General features: G+C 39.0%; 1 protein-coding gene across 3 annotated transcripts in view; it reads right to left on the reverse strand.

The window, feature by feature from the left end:
- PAK5 (p21 (RAC1) activated kinase 5) overlaps positions 1 to 19,956 on the reverse strand; it is a 283,597-nt gene that overhangs the window by 187,763 nt on the left and 75,878 nt on the right. Inside the window, exon 1 of one of the 3 annotated variants that reach the window (XM_033095503.1) lies at positions 7,694 to 7,750. The exons of the other annotated variants lie outside the window; for them this stretch is intronic. The gene's annotated coding sequence lies outside the window, so the exon portion shown is untranslated. Of the gene's footprint in view, positions 1 to 7,693; positions 7,751 to 19,956 lie in introns of those variants that run through there. 3 annotated transcript variants of the gene reach the window in all.

Below are 19,956 nucleotides of genomic sequence, written 5' to 3' on the forward strand. Positions count from 1 at the left end.
CTGGAATCAGTGAAGACAGAAACGAGAGTTGAAAAGCCTACTAATCACACTTGAGCATTTCCCTATGAAAATGCAGGTCCAAGCTAAGTGAAGCAGAGATGGTCTTTACTTATAGCGAGTTTTTGCTCAGTGCAGTATCTCATGCCAATCAGACGCTCTAATTTGGTAGTTGTACACGTTTTATATTTTTAAAGGAAAAAATAATTATTAAAAACTCTGGCACAAAACAGTTTCCAAACATGAAGTCTATAGGGAAAAGAAATTATAAGTATTCTTCAGTGGTAAAAATGTTGAAGTCAGCACTGGACTTTACCAGCAAACTTCTTAATTAAGAGTTAATATCCTGGCAGGGTTTGGGGGAGTGTTAGCAGAGGAGACTTCAACACAACTGGGGGATTAGCAGGAAGCCTAGCAGTAAATTGAAGGCTCTAAAGACATGGAGTTTATTTGGAGGGAGGGGCATGTCTAAGGCAAATTGAGATTCTCTAGAAATAATGTGAAAGTCATTAGTGTGGAGATGTGGCAAGAAGCCTGGCGCTATCCCATTTCTCTTCCTAACCTGTTAGGTAATTGTGGTGATTGATAGATTTAATACTGCCTCTTGTGTTTAGTAATTCCCATCTTCTTACCCATACCTCTTGCCATGTGATTTTGGAGTTGCTCCCAAAAAGGTGAGGTGCATTTCTCCACCGCATGTGACTTGCTTTGTCCAACAGAGTAACAGCTTACTACTCCAAGGCTAGGTCTTGAGAGACCTTGTCTGTTTTCTCTTCTGTTTTTGCCCTACTGCCCTCCCCTTGAGAACAGGCTAGGGCCGCCCTGCTGAAAGGTGAGAGACAAATGGAGCAGGGCAGAGTTGCCCTGCTCTTCCCAGCTGAAGATCAGCCACAGCCAGCCAAGTACAGTCATATGAGCGAGCGCAGCCAAGACAAGAGCTTTATAGCTGACCCATGGCTGATCCAAGCTCCATGAGCCATAAACATTCATTGCAGTATTGAGATATGCCACTGAGATTTTGTGTTTCTTAGACAGCATTGTTGTGGTAGTAGATAACTGCTATAATACCCACACTCTCTGAAATGCTTAAAAATGAGAGTTTAACTAGATGGTCTCTGAGGTCCCAATATGGCTCAGCCTTTGGCAACTAAACCGACATAAAGTCTTGGGCTGACCAATCAAAATCTTTTCCCTGTCACTTTGAACATATGAGGTGTGACCAAAAAATACGTGAATGTTTAAGTTTTTAAAAAATTTTATTACAGTAAAAGAGACATTCCCATGAACCCCCCTCAAAATATTCCCCCTCGCTTCGAACACACTTATCCCATTGTTCTTGCCACTTTCTGAAGCAGTTCTGGAAGTCCTCTTTCATGTCTTTACTTCATCCTCAACTCTCCATTGTCACACATCGCTTCTGGTATGGCAATTTCTGTCAAATAAAAAAATTACGGTGTGTCCTCATCTACCTTATTCACCGGATCTGACACCATGTGATTTCTGGCTTTTCCCCAAAGTCAAAATGACCATGAAGGGTAAACATTTTGAACTGATTCAGGACATTGAGGCAGCCACGACAGCGCAACTAAAACACTCTGAAAGAGGACTTCCAGAACTGCTTCAGAAAGTGGCAAGAACGATGGGATAAGTGTGTTCGAAGCCAAGGGGGAGTGTTTTGAGAGTATTAATGGCAATGTGTCTTTTACTGTAATAATTTTTTTTAAATTTAAACATTTCCTGTATTTTTATATTACACCTTGTATCGATCACAGAATATACTGCCAAAGACTTTCACCAATCTGCCTTTATTTAACTTCATTTATATGCAAGGCCCCCTCCTGGACAACCACAGTTATAATTTCATGCCCTTGACTTCAAATTATCTGCAAAGTTGAAGACAGAAGTAACAAACGTATGGCTCCGTGAGACCCAGTAAGCCTCCAGTCTGGTGACAGAAAATAGAGGAAGGAAAGAAGGAAGGAAGGAAGGAAGGAAGGAAGGAAGGAAGGAAGGAAGGAAGGAAGGAAGGAAGGAAGGAAGGGTGGGTCAGAGGACAGAAGGAAGGGAAAGACTGACAATACAATACCTTAAAAATACCTTAAAGAATTGTTCACACTCCTTTAGATTACCCTCAAGCCCACCATTCTTTTTCTTACCCCATCCAACATCACTCAGTTACATTATCCACGAGGTCCCTAAAGGAATTTGAGTATGTCTATGATGGTTAACAATAAAAATTTATGATTAAGCTCCTGTTGGAATGAGGTCTAGCCTCTAGTCTGTTGATTAAAAATGATATGACTTTTTTATATTAGTTTGAGGTGTACAGCATAGTCGTTAGACAACTGTAAAACTTACGAAGTGATGCCCCTGATAGGTCTAGTATGCACCTGGCACCATACATAGGTATTGCAATATTATTGAATGTCAACAATAATTTTAAAAAAACAAAACTTAATTAAAATGATTAACCATAGGAAAATATGGTGTATAGAAACTTTTGCTTTAATTTTCAATAAATAATGCATGGGAAGGTTAAAAAAAATAATGATATGACTTTAGGCAAGTTGACCTCTCTTAGCCTCAACTTTCTCATTTACAAATTGAAGATTAATACCTTCCCAAACTACTTCAGAGGATTATTCCCAGGAGAAAATGTGGTAACATCTATAAAATTGTTTTAAAAACCCTAAGGTGTTCTGCAAAATGTCAGGCTCTATCATGAGCACGGTTGCTAAGGGCAAAGGACTTTGTCAAGGGAGTGAGAAGGCAACAAGTTAACACGTGGAGGTCTCTTAAGGACTTGCATGGAATCTTTGATATACCCACTTATTCAGGTGACACTAAGTAGGATCCCAGCGATCCAGCAGAGAAAAAATCCTCCCTCCTTCCTTTCCAAAAAGCAATACTTTGAAAAATGTATTGCTTTTTGGCCAACATTGGAAGTAGCTACTCAGAGATCCTGCCCTTTTGTCCTTATTTAAATCCTACCTTTAAAAGATAAAAAGGGAGGTTGGAGGCCAGCAGCGGTCCTATGATGAGCAGGTCTTCTGAAGGCACAGAGCAAGGACAGCTCAGGAAAGCAATGTGTTATCCAACCTTCACCGCCCAAGGGCATTCAGATGTCACACAGAGTTGACCTTCTTAGAAAAGATTCTAATAATGATTTCCTCCCCACACACCCACACGTTACTCTGAATCTGTTCACAGCAAGGAAACCAACAGACAGATGGCACTGGAAATATCAGGTGCCAAGAATACACTGTTTCTTCCATGCAAAAGCCAAAGAAAAAGTGAGAAAATCATCTTACTTTTATTATTTTCTCATAATAAAGGTTAACTGTGAAACTAAAGCATGGCTGCCCATAAATGAAAACAAGAGCCCCATTATTGTATCCAAGTCACTCTCTCATTCATCAGATAGAAGTAGGTTTTCATTGTTTTCAATCTTGTGCAATAAAGTCATCTAAATATCCCATAAATAAATTACACACACTGATGATCATTCTCGTAGCTGAAGTCCCTGAGGCGTCTTCAGTATAAGAAAACATAGCAAGTTGTGTTCAAACAGCAGACATTATGCTTGCAACCGTTGATGTTAGAGATCCCTTTCATTTATATTTGGTCTATACTCCTATTGTAGCGCACACACACACACGAACACACACACGTGCACATGCGTACGTGCAGAGTCATTTCAGGATGAACTGAAGAAAATCATTTGATTTCCAGATTTACTTATGTACTTCATTTCCAAATGGTAAGTTTCAAAAGTGTCACCAATATCTTGGTATAGACATAAGTGAATGTTCTCTAAATCTAAAGCATTGTTCATATCTGAGAAAAAGAGAATTAACCCTGGGTCCGTCACTTCCTTGCTCCTTCTGTCTTTAAGATGTCCTTGAGTAAGTGTTGACCTTGACAAGACCAGACCTCCTTGTAAACACTATGATTGGATATACTGGCAGGAAAATAACCTGGAAACATCTGATCTAACTAAAGTTTTAGCAGGTTATTCCTGGCCTGCCTTGATGGCTTCATCGATTAACCTGGAATGTATGGATTTACAGGACTCAGCCTACTGGAAACGAACATCAGTCATATATGCTCTCTGCTTATGTGATTTAATGAAGTGTAAAAAACTGAGAAGCCCTAAATCTAAATGGCTGAACCTGAACTAACTCGTGTCACACCTTTAGGTAGCATTTGTTGGTTACTCCTAAGTCGAAATGCATTCCAGGGCATAACAAGGGAGTTTTAGGAAGTCACATCAGAAGTTCAAAGCCCCTTCAGAGCCAGATGTTAGGATGCTAAGATTGCACTTATGGTTTTTTGGGGGCATATTCTTCATTAACTGTTAGTAATGCTTGTTGTTGGGTAAGGTCCATGATCCTTTGTGGAACAGCAATGTGCTAGACACAATATCTATTCTTTAAGAATAAACAACATTTTAAAGGAAAACGCCCTAATTCCCTGAAGTCTGTGGTAAACTAAGAAATGGCCCCCCAAGAGATATCCACATCGTAATTCCTGGAACCTGTGAACATTACCTTACACAGCAAAGACTCTGCAGATGTGATTAAGTTAAGGAGCTTAAGATGGGGAGATAATCCTACATTAGCCAGATGGGTTCTAAATGCCATGATGTATCCTTATAAGATCGAGGAGGCAGAGGGAGATTAAACACACAGAAGAGAAGGTGATGTCAAGGGAGATTTGAAGATGCTGGCCTTCAAGACTGGAGTGAAGTGAAGCCAAGGAATGCTGTCAGTCACCAGGAGCTGGAAGAGGTAGGGAACAAATCCTTCCCTAGGACCTCAGGAGGGAGTGCGTCCTTGCTGACACATTAGTTTCAGCACATTAATACTGTGTGTCCCTGAAAATAAGACCTAGCCGGACAATCAGCTCTGATGCGTCTTTTGGAGCAAAAATTAATATACGACCTGGACTTATTTTATTATATGACCGGGTCTTTAATATAATATAATATAATATAAAACCGGGTAATATAATATAATACCGGGTCTTATATTAATTTTTACTCCAAAAGACACATTAGAGCTGATTGTCCAGCTAGGTCTTATTTTCGGGGAAACGCGGTACTGATTTCCAACTTCTGGCCTTCAGAACTGTGAGAAAACAGGTTTCTACTGTTTTTAGCCACCAAGTTAATTACTTACATCTTTAGATGCCCTGAAACATTCGAGTTCATTAAGTAGAAACAAAAACCTGAGAAAGCAATTATGGCTTCTTCTAAACAGAAATAATCTATACTTTTAGCTCATTCAACTGACAAAACTGGCCTGTGCTCCTAATATAAGGGCGAGACCAGGTAAGCTCATTAAAAGGACTTCTCTGATTACATTAACATCTCCAGTATACAGATCTTCATGGACGTTTAAAATACATCCAATGAATGGATAAAAGAACTAAAATATTAACAAATTAAGACTTTGGGGGAAAAAATCATCAAGTTCATGCTGGGTGACTCAATGGGTAGACAGGTGAATCACGGATTGTATAGAATATTGGTGGACCATTCTATCTTCCTGATAACATCACAGCGATAGGACTCTGTCACACTTATGACATATCTGTACTGGAATGATCATCTTGGATGATGTTCCATACAAACTTAAAGTTACCGCCATCTTGCCTTTGGGTTTAAATGGTTGGCACATCCATGGCACTCAGCATCAGCCCTTGTTTCTTTTCCATATCCCTTGCAATATCAAGTTTTGCTTTTCCATGCTCTGTGATTTGAACAAAATCATTTCATTCTAGCTATGCTGAGAGGTCTCTCGGGGAACGCACAATTTATTTGTCAATGGTATGAGCTGCTGAGGAAATTTCAACAGCCGGTTGATGGGGGTAGTGAGGAAACTACACGGGCCCTTTGTTCCTCCCAAGTCAAGTTTTTGGAGTATGTTCTCAGTATGTGATTTAAATTAAGTCATTCCCGGGTGGCTGGATGGCTCAGTTGGTTAGAGCGTGAGCTCTGAACAACAAAGTTGCCAGTTCGATTCCCACATGGGCCAGTGAGCTGCGGCCTCCACAACTAGATTGAAAGACAACTACTTGGAGCTGATAGGCCCTGGAGAAACACACTGACCCCAATATTCCCCAATAAAAAAAAAAAAAAAAAAAAGATTCTTTAAATAAATAAATAAAAATAAATAAATAAATAAATAAATAAATAAATAAAAGGAAATCATCCCCAGTCAAAAGTAAGCAGAACATACCTTACAAAGCTAACTATAAGCAATATTAATTATCTGACATTTGGAGCTATACATTCTTTTTCTTTTTCCTTTTTCTTTTTTCAGACATTAATTGAAAGCTGTCAGTACCAAGTTATTTCTTATTAAATTGCCATCTTATTAAATTGCCATTGCCTTAGTCAAAGGCTTAAAATGGTGCACTTATCTTTTTATACAACATTTTTCACTCTGAGTGACACAACATCAAAAAGCAATTTTCACTTTTAATGTATAAAGTACATTTGACATCTCACATGCTTGTTGTAAGAAGATGGACTGCAATACTGGGTACTCAATTTCTTTGTGAAATGAAAAATCCCACAAGAAGGAAACAACCCTCTACAGCTGTTACATTTAGCTGACAATAGATGGTCAATTTAATATTTTTAACTCATCTTGACTAATAGGCTACAAAACAGTCAACAAAATTAATTAGTGTAGTTATGCAATATTCTGGGTACTCTACACCAGAGCTTCTCTAGGTGCAATATGCACAAGAATCTCCTTTTGAAATGCAGATTCTGGCTTTGTGAGTCTGGGGTGGGGCCTGAAAAATCTGAATTTTAACAAGCTCCAGGTGAAACCAATGCTGATGCTCCCTGGACTGCATTTTGCATAATTAGGCCTCGAATAAATTAAGAACAGAAAAGTGAGTTGACTTTGCTAAAATCCTCAAAATCTGAAAAGTAGGAGAAAAAAAGAGGCGGAAATGTCAATGTAAAAACCACAAGATAAAGAAATTGTGAATCTAGTTTATGGAATATATCGTTTTCTCACTAGTTGCTGCCCCAGCTTCCAGCGCCACATAGACACACACACACACACCAGAAATCAGTGATAAAGAGAACATCCACATCAAGCAGAAGCAAGGTTTCAAAATGACCCAGAGCAAGCCCAACATTAATAAAAAGTGTTTCCAAAACTTTCCTTTCCCCCTTCCTTCTGCCTTCCCCCCAAGTCCAGTTCAAGCCGTTGTTTCTCAGTCTAGTTGTGTAGGACGCAGCTCCCTGGCGCATGCCGGTGTTATGAGGCTTGCGCTCCCCCCTGGCTGAGGCAGTCGGTCGCCAGTAGTTGGTGGGCTGCTCATGGCAGCACACAGTAGCCCACAGTAGCCCACAGCAGCTCACGCCAACCTCTGGCTGCTCACAAGAGCCCAGCTCCAGGGAGAGCTGTTGTTCACAATCTTAGCTGTAGAGGGCGCAGCTCACTGGCCCATGTGGGAATCCAACCGGCGACCTTGGCGTTAGGAGCACGGTGCTCGAACCATCCAGCCAGCCCCTCTAAAACTTTCTAATCCCCCGTGTAGAAAACAAAATATTCTCTTCTCTGGTAATGATCTTCCAAAGATTGATACCACTCTTTTATTTGGTGTCCCCAGCACTGTCCTTTTGACTGGTGGACCTGAGTCAGCCTCTGCCCTGCCCTTACCCACATACCTGTGATACCTGTCCGAGGGAGGGCCACCTTTGCTATGGCAACACAGGTCTTAGAATACATCTTCTCTATATCAACTAAGTACCTTCTCAGGCTTCCCAGTGTCCAGGAATGGCAAAGGCATCGATTGAGCTGAAGTGGAAAAGCAAACAGAGCCAAATCTCTCGTTTTTTTCTTTATATACCTTTCAAACTGATGAATAACTTACTACAATAAAGTGCACAAATCCTAAGTACTGACATGTCTGTACACCCAGTAACAACCTAGACCACGATCTAACACAACACTGTCTAATAGGACTTTCTGCCGTGATGGAAAGATTCTATAATAAAATATAATTTTGCACTGCCCAATTCATAAGCCTCGGTGTCGGTGTCACTGAGCATGTCAAATGTGGCTAGTGTGACTGAGGAACTTAATTTTTAATTGTGTATATTTTAATTAATTTACACTTAAATAACCACAGTGGCTAGTGCCTGCCATATTGGACAATGCAGGCCCAGAACATTTCCACCACTTCAGAAGTTTCTCTCATGTCCTCTCCCTGACAATATCCTCCAAACATAACCCTTCTTCTGGCATCCAATACCACAGTTTAGTTTTGGCTATCTCTAGTTAAACTGTGACCAAAAACATTTTTAGTTTTTAAATCTGGTGATCTGGTGCTTTATTTAAATGAATGACAGGAAAATATTAGGAAATAACCCCTTAGCTGTTCACAAAAAGCCAATGTCTTACTTTATTATTATTATCATTATTTTTATCTACAAATACTCCTTCATTCCTCCTTAGTCAGGGGGAAATGGTTTTTTAAAGATTTATTGAGAGTTATTAAATCTCTCTCACACACACATATAAAACTGAGATAAAAATATAAGTCAACTTATCCAATATTCATTTAAAATACTATACAGACAAAGCTTTCTAATGGGCTGTAATTCCTATTAAAAACACTCCAGAGCATTCGACCATATCTGATATTTGAATGTATACAATTGCCTTTATGTCTTTCCCATTTGCGAGGTTGAAAAATCCTGATGTCCACAGTTATCGTCGATGTTTCTATAAACCCAACAAAATCCAAAAAAGTGTTTTTATATACTACCACTTGTCCAGGGCTCACTTAAGGAAAGAAAAAGATAAGTATTAATTTAAATGTTTGTTTTGAAACGAATGTTAACGTGAGGTCATATTTTGCTGTTCCATAGGTTGATGTAATAACCTGTTATTTCCTTCCTTTTTAAACTACTGCTACTCAAAGTACCCAATATACAAACTGTTATGATCTGTGACAAGATAAGGAGCTAGCACAGGATGTAAATCAAGTCACTGTTTCTTAAAAACAGCCTTATACTAGGGAAACATCAGCTGGACTAACCAGCCTGCTGAATGATCTACCTTCTGCTACAAATTCCTTAATCCACTGTTGACCAGAAACAAAGTTTGCAGATGGCACAGGTCTGTGGACCATACTTTGAGTATCGTTGCTCTAGACCAGTGGTGTCAAAACTGCGGCCAACTGTGGTCCGCAATCCATTGTTAATTGGCCCGCAGCAAATTCCAAAAATATATTTAATAAACCAGGTGAGGCAATATGTACTTCACCTTGAATGAGTGGCCCGGCTGTTTGTGTATTTTACCGCATAGGGCCCTTGGTAAACCCCTAGAGTCTAGACTATAAGCTCTTGAGAGCTATTCTGACTCTCTGGTGCTTTATAATTCCTGGCTTTTAGCAAGTATCCGATAAAATATTTTAAATAAACAAATAATTGTTGAACCACATAGATCTTCAGCTATTTAATACATTAACCTTTTTCAGTTTCTGCCCACCCTTTTGACCAAAGAAAATTACTCTCTTGTTGGCAGCAACAACTGTTTGCCTCCTTGTTACCTCCTAAAACATACAATGAGAATGATCAGACTCAATAAAAAATTGTTAACTAGACTAATTCTATGTAATGAAACTCTATTTTTAAAAAGTAACACTTTTTTTAAAAACAGAGTGAAGCACAACATTAACTAAACAGAATCTAATTTAAAAATTAGTTATAATTTTAATTAATAAAAGAATTGGGAAACTAATGTGACAAAACTTTTAAATCCTCCTGAATAAAAATCTCATTATTTGGGTGCTGCTGGACAACATATACATATGATTATGTTAATCATATAAGGGACTATATATTTTTGATGAAATAGAACTACTGATTGCATGGTTAGCATTTCCTGTGGCAGTGAGTTAGTCATGGTTCTTATGTGTAAGCAACAAGTGACCATGCTATATCGGTCCGAGTAAAACAATTTATTGCCAGGATAAAAGGTAACTCACAGCACTGTTGGAAACCCTGAAGAAAAAACCAGGGAGAGGTCAAAGTCGGCTAAGAAGTACCATGATTAGAATTCCACCCCAATCTGTCCATGAGAACATATATGTGTTGTCACACCGCTTGCAATGCCACCACCATCTGCGTGGGTCAGAGTTCCTACTGGCCATAGGACCCCAACTGCCACTACCTCTATCAATAAAAGAGATTCTCTCGTGCTGTGCTTCTTTACATCATAGTCTAGGGTACGTTTATCTGATTGCCCAAACCTGTGCCTGTGCCCTAGCAGTAAAGGAGGCTGGGCAACTGAGTGTCTAGCTTCCCTGGTTTATGCAGACTCTGAAAGGAAGGAGTTCTCCGGCTATAAAAGGGACTGCAACTATTTGGCAGCCCTCTCAAAATATAAACGTACGTAGCAATGTATTTCTAAACTATTCATGCTAAGAGATGACATAATTACTAATGTATAGATACAAATCATTACTAATGTATAGAGGACCTGTAAGGAAAAAGGTCTTCTGAGCATCTTCAAAGCATCAGATATCTCTTGTTCAAAACCTAGTTCTTACAACTCAAAACATTTTAGCATAAACACATTTAGATGCTATCCACCTAGGGAGAGGATTGGTAATATATGACTTCCTCCTGCATTTCTCCCTCTCACAATGTATTTCCCAAGGCCATCATCTAATTAACAATCACAAAGCTTCCCACAATACAACTGCTTATGAAACGGCTGGCTTCATTAGCTTGCCTCTCTCCTCTTCTCTTCCGATTAGCAGCTGATAAAAGGAAATCAAAAGCACCTGATACCCATTTTTCATGACGGAGAGATTTCATTTCTCTCAGGCATGAATAAAATTCAATTTCAGAGAGCTCTCTCCTCCATTTGGAAAATGAGGCTCTGAATACAAGGACTTGCAAAGGCCCCTTTCTGAAAATGTTTACTTGCATGGTATAAATTAAGCAACATACTAATATATTTCTTTTGTAAATGTCATCACAATATATGGAGCATCAGCATTCACTTTTAATTCTTTTGACCATCTCAATTCATTTCCACAACAAAAGATTATTTGTCACGATCAATATTGATGACGTGTAGTTAAGTATACTGCCATCATAATATGGAAAATAAACACATTTTAAGAAAAAGGTTACAAGTATTTCCTCAGTTTTGTTATTTAGTAAAAATTTTATGTAGGAGTCTGCTCTGTAGGAGATCAACAAATATTAAGTGACTACTACTGTGTTTCCCCGAAAATAAGACCTCGCCAGACCATCAGCTCTAATGCATCTTTTGGAGCAAAAATTAATATAAGACCCAGTTTTATTTTAATATAATATTAAGACCAGGTATAATATAATATAATATAATATAACAATATAATACGTGGTCTTATTGTAATGTAATATAAGACCGGATATAATATAATATAACATAACATAATATAATATAATATAATATAATATAATATAATATAATAAAATATAACAATATAATACGTGGTCTTACTGTAATGTAAGACCGGATATAATATAATATAATATAATATAATATAATATAATATAATATAATATAAAATACCGGGTCTTATATTAATGTTTGCTCCAAAAGACTCATTAGAGCTGATGGTCTGGCGAGGTCTTACTTTCATGGAAACACGGTAAGTGCAATGATGTGCATAATCAGATATCATCTTTGACTTTATGCAGCAAACATTCTGCTGGAAAAGATAGGCCATAAACATGTAAATTAACAAACCAAACAGAAGTACACAAAGTGATATGATGGGAAGATAGGGTCCTGCTTGACAGAGGTGATTAAGAAAGACCTTCTAGGAGATGTTGTTGTACGAGAATAAATCCATAATATGAAAAGTGGGAGAAGGAACACAGCAGGGAGAGAGCCCAACAATTACAAAGTCCCTGAGGCAAAATGAGCTTGATATGCTCCAGGACGGCACAGAGAGCAGGTGAGCCTGGGGCAGAAGTAGGTCACTGTGGGACATTTTAGGCCATGAAACGAAGTATAGGTTTATTCTAAGAGTGAGAAGTAACAAGAGTTGACATATCTGTGTGTGTGTGTGTGTGTGTGTGTGTGTGTATATATATATATATATATATATATATATATATATATTTAAAGATTTTATTGGGGAAGGGAAACAGGATTTTATTGGGGAACAGTGTGTACTTTCAGGATTTTTTCCAAGTCAAGTTGTTGTCTTTTCAATCGTAGTTGTGGAGGGCGTAGTTCAGCTCCAAATCCAGGTCCAGTTGCCGTTGTTAGTTGCAGGGGGCGCAGCCCACCATCCCTTGCGAGAGTCGAGGAGTCAAACCAGCAACCTTGTGGCTGAGAGCCCACTGGCCGATGTGGGAATCGAACCTGCAGCCTTCGGCATTAGGAGCGCGGAGCTCCAAACGCCTGAGCCACTGGGAAGGCCCAGTTGATTTATACTTTTAAAAGATCACCATGCCTGTTCTGTAGAGAATGGATTAGAGATGACCAGGAATGGAAGTAGGTAGATAAGTTCGGGAGTTACTCTGGTCAACCAGGTGAGATAGTGGCTTGGATTAGTAAGAGTTAGTAAAATAGTGGATTGGTAGTAAGAGTTACATGAAGTTTAAAAATATTTAGCTATAGAACAGTTAAGAATTACTGACTGATTCAACGTGGGGAATCAGTATATGGAAGACTGCAGAAATGACCACCAATTTTCCATCCCTCCCTGTATCCAAGCCCTTTGCAATGACCGTGCAGCTCTTCCCAACAGGAGGTGGAGTCTGTTTCTCCATCCCTTGAATCTGTCTTGGGATATGACTTGCTTTAGCCAAACGAATGAGGTAGAAGCAACACTGAGTCAGTTCTGAGGCTGGATTTCAAAAAACCTTGTAGCTTCTACTCTTTTTGGGAGTAGAAGCCACATTGCCACTGCCATGAGAACACCCTGAGACTAGCCCTTTGGAATATCAGAGACTACATGGAAAGAGACCCCAGTCATCCCAACACCTCAGCAGAGGATATCCTAGACTAGCCAAACCCAAGCTGATCTCCAGCAACCCTCACACACACAGGAGCCAACCAGCTGAAAACAACCAAACCCAGCCTAGATCTGCACAACTGCCCTGACAACCTGTAGACCAATGAGCTAAATAAATCCTGGTTGTTTTAAATCACTAAAATTTGAGGTATATTGTGTTACACAGCAACAACCTACTGGAACAATGGGAAAACAAAGTATGATGTTTATACTACATAATTTATAAAAGTACAACACCCAACTCAAGAAAATTTGCATTTGTTTTCTTATCCTATGGGCAACCTGAAGGTAATATTTATTATAATCAGAGAAAGCCCACGTTACTTGAGCATAATGTATCATTGGAGGGTGGGTCTCTATTGATGTAAGACAGACCAGGAAATATATGATAAATTCCTGTTCTTTAAATTTCACGTTACTTAATAATGCCAAGCAAGATTGCAGGAGTTTCCATGCTGTCAAGTTTCACAGTGACGTATTTTTTTGTAATTATAGGTGTCAATTAACATAGTTACCCACTTGTTATTCTACCAAGTGAGGACTCACACCCCCCACACCTATACTTTTCTGCTCTCCCAACCCTATCATTTCATGAAAAGTGACAGTCCATAAAGGGAAATCCCAAATAAAAAGTCATGAAGAGCATCCACACTTTTCATATTTTGTGAAGGCCTACTGAAAAAATGGTTCCAAATAGGTGCTAGCCTGTAGACTGCTGTAGAAGAGTAAGCATGGGAGAAGGACCAGAGATGAGCACTTGGCCATAATGTGCCCTTGACAGGTCACTTCATCTCTCTGTACCAGTTTACTCATCTACATAAAGGGAATATAGATGGAAGGCCGTTCCAAATTTCACACTGTATAACCAGAAGAGGAGGACTCTGAAATTTTTAGCCCCCCACTCATGGTCTACCTAGCATAATGCCTAGAAAATAGATACATTCATACTGAGTTTTCCCCAAAATAAGACCGGATCTTATATTAATTGTTGCTCCAAAAAATGCAGTAGGGCTTATGTTCAGGGAATGTCACCCTGAAAAAATCATGCTAGGGCTTATTTTCTGGTTAGGTCTTATTTTCAGGGAAACACAGTAGTCTTTTTATCTTTTCCATCCATCAATAATTCATGTGGGATGCAACATAAAACCACCGAGAAAAATTCTAAAGTTAAGTCTCAGAGTCTCAAAATACTGTCTCAGTTTAATCCCATCACATATTCAAGAAACATGAACAAAAAGGAACTGAGGAAAAGGTATATTCTTACCAACTTTCCTGAAGGTAGAAAAAGTGGATGTGATGGAGAAAAAAAAAAGTCTTATCATAATCTTACGGTGTGTAGAGAAGAGAGGGGTATTAAACTATCAACTGGTGTAGGAGTGAGCACCTATATAAAAATCACTTCATCTTTTAAATATCTTCTCTACATGACTCACATTCTAGGCACAGATGTTTCAGTCACATTTGACAATGTTTTCTCCAATGACTTTTCATTTTTGTGTTAACAACAGTCATCACCAATATGTGTAATACCACATTTGGGTTCGTGTTCAGATAGAGTAAGTACTGCCTAGTTCTCACCTAAATAATCTGGACTACCATAGAAAAGGAAAGGGACATTCTTAAATCTGCAATAAAGACATCACCAAGAGCAAAAATCAAAGAAGAGAGGGCAGCAGTTGTGGAATTAGTGTTCAGGTATAGGAAAGTTTCTGAGTGCTGGCATCATTCAGTAGGTTGCCATTCTGGTATACTGAGTTTTCCATAAAAAAATGAGAGCTTTCCCACCAAATACCAATACTTCCTCATTTTAACCATGAATTTTGAGAAGTACCTAACAGTGATGGCCTCCAACTCTAAAACCTGAAACTCTCTTTCATGAATTAGCATCTCTACTGCCTGGATCACAGTTGATCTGAGCTGAGTTGAAAGTGGCTAGCCATACTCTTGTTTGGAGCTCTTCTAATGGAATTTGATATTCATGGGTTGTTTCTTTATTGTTGGGGATGGTTTTGTTACTAAAGAGATGTGATCCTCATCTTCTGCCTGATAGTTCTACAAGAATGATTCCTGGATAACTCAGGTTTCATGGTAGTAACCAATGAAAATGTCAATGGGGACAAAAGCAGGAAGAACTGAGAGGTCTGTATCATACAGAGCATAGTCAACAGGAAGTGTTATTAATATTTAGGAAAGTAGTCTAGTATAGAGAAAGCTGTCAGCCCCTGGAGTTTACAGGTGAGAAAAGTCTGAACTTTTGTCATACTTCAGTCAAGTTACTCAGTGATTTTTGCCAGTTTCCTTATATGAGAAATGAAATGAAAATGAGAATATATCCCTCATGGGGATATATACACAAAAGTATATCAAACACTGAAACCCCAAATAAAAGAGAAAAACTAATAGAAGTGTTTAAGTTCTCATGGAATAATGACACCACAGATAGGTGGTTTCAGAGTTCATCTACAGTGCAACATCAGGGTTACAAGTCAGTTTTTCTATGATTTTCTTGGCTTTCCTCTCATTATCACAAGAAGGCTACCACAGCTCCAAGTGTTCTGAAATGACTTAATTCAAAGCAGGAAGAAAAGGTGCTGGGCTTTCCCTTTATGCATGTCTCTCTTTTTATAAGGGAGGTAACGCTTTCCCAGAAGGTTCACCTCCCAAAAGACCTCCCCTCAGGACCGATTCATCAGAATTGGGTCCTGTGCCTATGTCCTATGTGCAAAGGATCCTGGGAATGTTGATATACGGCATTTTTTAGCTTCTTTTATCATAGTAGGATTCTGCCATTAAGGAGGAAGTTTGGGAGAAAGGCTAGTGGGGAGGCAACCAACAGTTTCTGCCAAAGTATATGGAGTAGGTAAAACAGTTGCTGGCAAATAAATATTGGCATTAAGTAAAAAAAAAAAAAAATCAATAAATGTTAGTTCCTTTTGTTACAATCCTGCCCACTTCCACTCTCTATAGTGTAAATATTTGCCATTGATGCTCTGCAGTCTCCACTTCCCCAGAGTAAGAGTTCCCCAGCCTCCTTTCTGGGCATCACCACTCCCTGCAATTTGGTATCATCTTAGTCGAGTTGTTGCTTCCTTTCTGCTGCTGAAGCACAGTGGACTAAATCTTCCCTCACACTTTCCTGGTACAACCAGAGGGGGTCATGTACCTCAGGTAGGAGCAATTTATACCTTCTTCAAGGACTTTGCAGCTTGAATGAGTGATGCAATGGCAAATAGTGGATAACTAGAGAGGCAGCTGCAGCAACAGGAGCCTGCCCGCTGAGGGTCCTGTTCCCACTGAGATGCTCACCACGTATCCCATGTCACCTCAGCCTCTAATAGACATTTCCCAGATCTTCATTCATGGATCAGTGCACCTACCGCAGCTGCTGTGAGTGTCGGCTGATAATAGCTTACAGGTGACCCTCTCTCCAAAGAACTGCCTGTCACAGACAGGAATCCCCACTCCAGGAGATGCCTGGGAGCAGTGATTTCTTGGAACCAGGTCATCCTAGCTCATAAGAATTTATCATGCAAATTTCTTCCCAATTTCACATTCAGCAGTCGCTTCACGCTGGGAGTTTGAAAAAGGTCATGGTGGGAGTATTTACACCATGGAAATTGGCAAATGCTATAAATCTGGTTACTCCCCTTCCGCCCCCCCACCCCCGACAGCCACTTTAGCAGGACTTCACTGCCAGGTGGCTATGCTCCATCCAGGGGCACTCCACAGCCAACGACTGACTAGTACAGGAGCACTACAGCCTAACCCTTTGTCTCAAGGTGGAACAATTCTCTGATGATATTTAAGCTCCAGAGCTTCCTGTGGAATCAAGCTGAGTCTAGACTTTACCCGAACCTCATATTTTGCTTGACTCCTCCTGCCCTATCCTTTTCCCCTTACCCCCTTACAGCTTTCCCCAGAAAGCATTCCCTCAATAAATAATTTGCACAAGAATCCCCATCTCAGGCTCTGCTTCTAGGAGCCCCAACCTAAGGTACCCCTAGAATGCCAAGGTTTGCAAATCTTGAGGCTCAAGACTTTTATCAATTCTCTTAGTCCCACTATCTTTCCAATAAGTTTCTTTTTGCTCCAATAAGTTTCTTTTTTCTTTTTCCAATAAGTTTCTTTTGCTTAAGCCAGCATCTATCTTATTTGCATTGAAAAATTAAGAAATAAGATGTGTAGATAGGAACTCAATAGCCACTTTTGTCTACAGGGAAATGGCTTAAGAAATTTCAGGCGGCAATATATCTCAGAAAATTAAATCTGTGAAAACAAAACATATGATCTTAAGTACTAAATCAACTGACCCAATCTGATGTGTTAAAGATGTTTAAAAAGTAAACGCAATCTTTTCAATTACAGTTATATTAGCATGATTCTGATAGTCAAATGAAATACCCATACCCATTAAAGGCAATTATTATGTAATAAAACACTCTATTATACTCAGCTAGTTAAATTCCTACTGAAAGAATCTTCCTAGAATAATATAATTCCAGAAATATCCTGCATATGCCATCAGCTGCAGTAAAAAAATCTTTCCAAGTGACTTAGCTTTAAATTAACATTTTTTTCTTTAGTGTCTCAAATCTCAAAAGTCATTTGTGCTTTGAAAACATCAAGCCTTTAAATTATTAAATGCTTTCACATTTCACCCAACAAATAAGACAACCTTAATTAATAGAGAAATCATAGCCTTGTTCACATTAGCAACTCAAATAAATACCTCCTAGGGTTCAACTGGAAATATGGAAATGTATAGTCTTTGACCTGCCCTGCTGGCAGCTATTTTTTCAAAGGTCTTTAAAGTTTATTCCAGAAAGATGGCACAAACAGTGATTCACCCATGCATCTGACAGCCTGTGGGGAAGTATGATGTGTGAATTGCCCATAAATTAGGCAACCAGGGATGCAAAATATGGCAGTATAAACTATCCTCCTAACCAGACTTACTGTATGTAACTCATTTTACAGTGCAGGTAAATCCCTAAAAGCCCCATGTGAATTAGATCAAAGAAAAAATCTAAATCAAGGCTCTCTATAATTAAAGGGACTCTGAGGTGAAAAGTTCTGAAAAGCGAGAGAAATCCTCTTTTAAAAGAGAATTTTAAATAACCACTATCCAACTTATTTATTTTTACATATGGTTTTGATTTCTACACATGGCATTTGATTAAAGTAAGACAAAGCCTAATAACACCCTGCAAAAAACATTTGCTAAGAACCTGTTTTTCCTAATGTAAACTCTGGACTTTGGGTGATTTGGACATGTCAGTGTAGGTTCATCATTGCACTGAATGTCCCCGTGGTGGGAGATGTTCATACTACGGGGGAGACGGTGCCAGGGTGGGAAATCTTCTACCTTCCTCTTAATTTTGCTGTGAACCTATAAAAATAGTCTTTAAAAACAAAACAAAACAAAAAAAAAACCTGTTCTTCATGGCATTTATAATAGTTATGTGGTTATGTGGCGGTGTTTATTGTCGACCTTTTCCACCAAAATGCAGACTCCAGGAAGGCAGAACCTTTGTTTCTTCACTGAAGGGCCACAGGACCCTATAACTGTGCCTGGCCCTAAAAAGGTATTCAATAAATACTTGTGCAGTGAAGGGAGAACAGAAAAGTGGATAATGTGATGGACAGCATGGTAACTACAGTTATTAATACTGTAAGGTATGTCTGAAAATGTCTAAGAAAGTAGATCTTAAAAGTTCTCATCATGGGGCAGCCGGTTTGCAGTGGTTAGAGCACAGTGATCATAACACCAAGATCGCTGGTTCGATTCCCACATAGGCCAGTGAGTTGCGCCCTCCACATCTAGATTGAAAACGACTTGACTTGGAGCTGAGCTGTGCCTCCCACAACTACACTGAAAACGACGACTTGACATGGAGCTGCTGGGTCCTGGAAAATCACAGTGTTCCCCAATACTCACCAGTTAAAAAAAAAAAAAGTTCTCATCATAAAAAAAAAATTGTGTAACTATGCATGATTATGGATGTTAACAAGACTTATTGTGGTGATCATTTCAAAATACATACAAATATCGAATGATTATATTGTACACCTGAAACTAATATATGTCTATTGCATCTCAATTTAAAAACAGAAGAAATGAGAGTAATGAGGACCTAATGTTTTACTAATAAAACCCTACACTGATATATTATAAAAACAGCAGCAATGCATTTGCAAAGACATGTAAAATGTTAACGTTGTCAAGATATAAATAATCAAAATACTTCCATAAAATAAGCAGAAGACAGCATTTCCCAGGTTTTACGTCTGGAGAACTCAGAGGAACATAATCTAGTTTAGAAGACCATGCATCAGTTGGGTCAAAACCTGATTCTACATATTTGGTTCCTTGACATCCTGGGTGGAAGTGATTTTGGGGGTTACTCAGAGAGAAGCTGACACACATCCCCAAAAGCAGTAAGTCAAGCACAGGTACATTCCCCTAGACTGCACTGCCCAATATAGTAGCCACTCGCCCCCTGTGACTATTGAGTACTTGAAAAGTGGCTACTTTGAATTGTGATGTGAGATGTGCTATTAGATATAAAATGCACACCAAATTTCAAAGATTTGGGGCATAAAAGCATAGATTATATCATTAATAATTTACGCACTGTCTATATGTTGAAATGATAATACTTTGGATACACTTGCTTAAAATATGTATTCAGATTAATTTCACATGTGTTTTTACTTCTTAATGTGGCTCCTGGAAAATTTAAAATTACATACGTAGGTAGCTCACATTAGTGACTCACATGAAACTTTTTTGGACAGTGCTACACGAAGGATGTCCTGTCTCTGCCTAGTGAAGGCTCCTTACTGCAAATACCTGTCACTTTCTGCCCAGAAGGCTTCCATCAGGTACAGGAACAC

The sequence above is a fragment of the Rhinolophus ferrumequinum genome, chromosome 23 (genome assembly GCF_004115265.2).
Source record: "Rhinolophus ferrumequinum isolate MPI-CBG mRhiFer1 chromosome 23, mRhiFer1_v1.p, whole genome shotgun sequence".
Classification (NCBI taxonomy): domain Eukaryota; kingdom Metazoa; phylum Chordata; class Mammalia; order Chiroptera; family Rhinolophidae; genus Rhinolophus; species Rhinolophus ferrumequinum.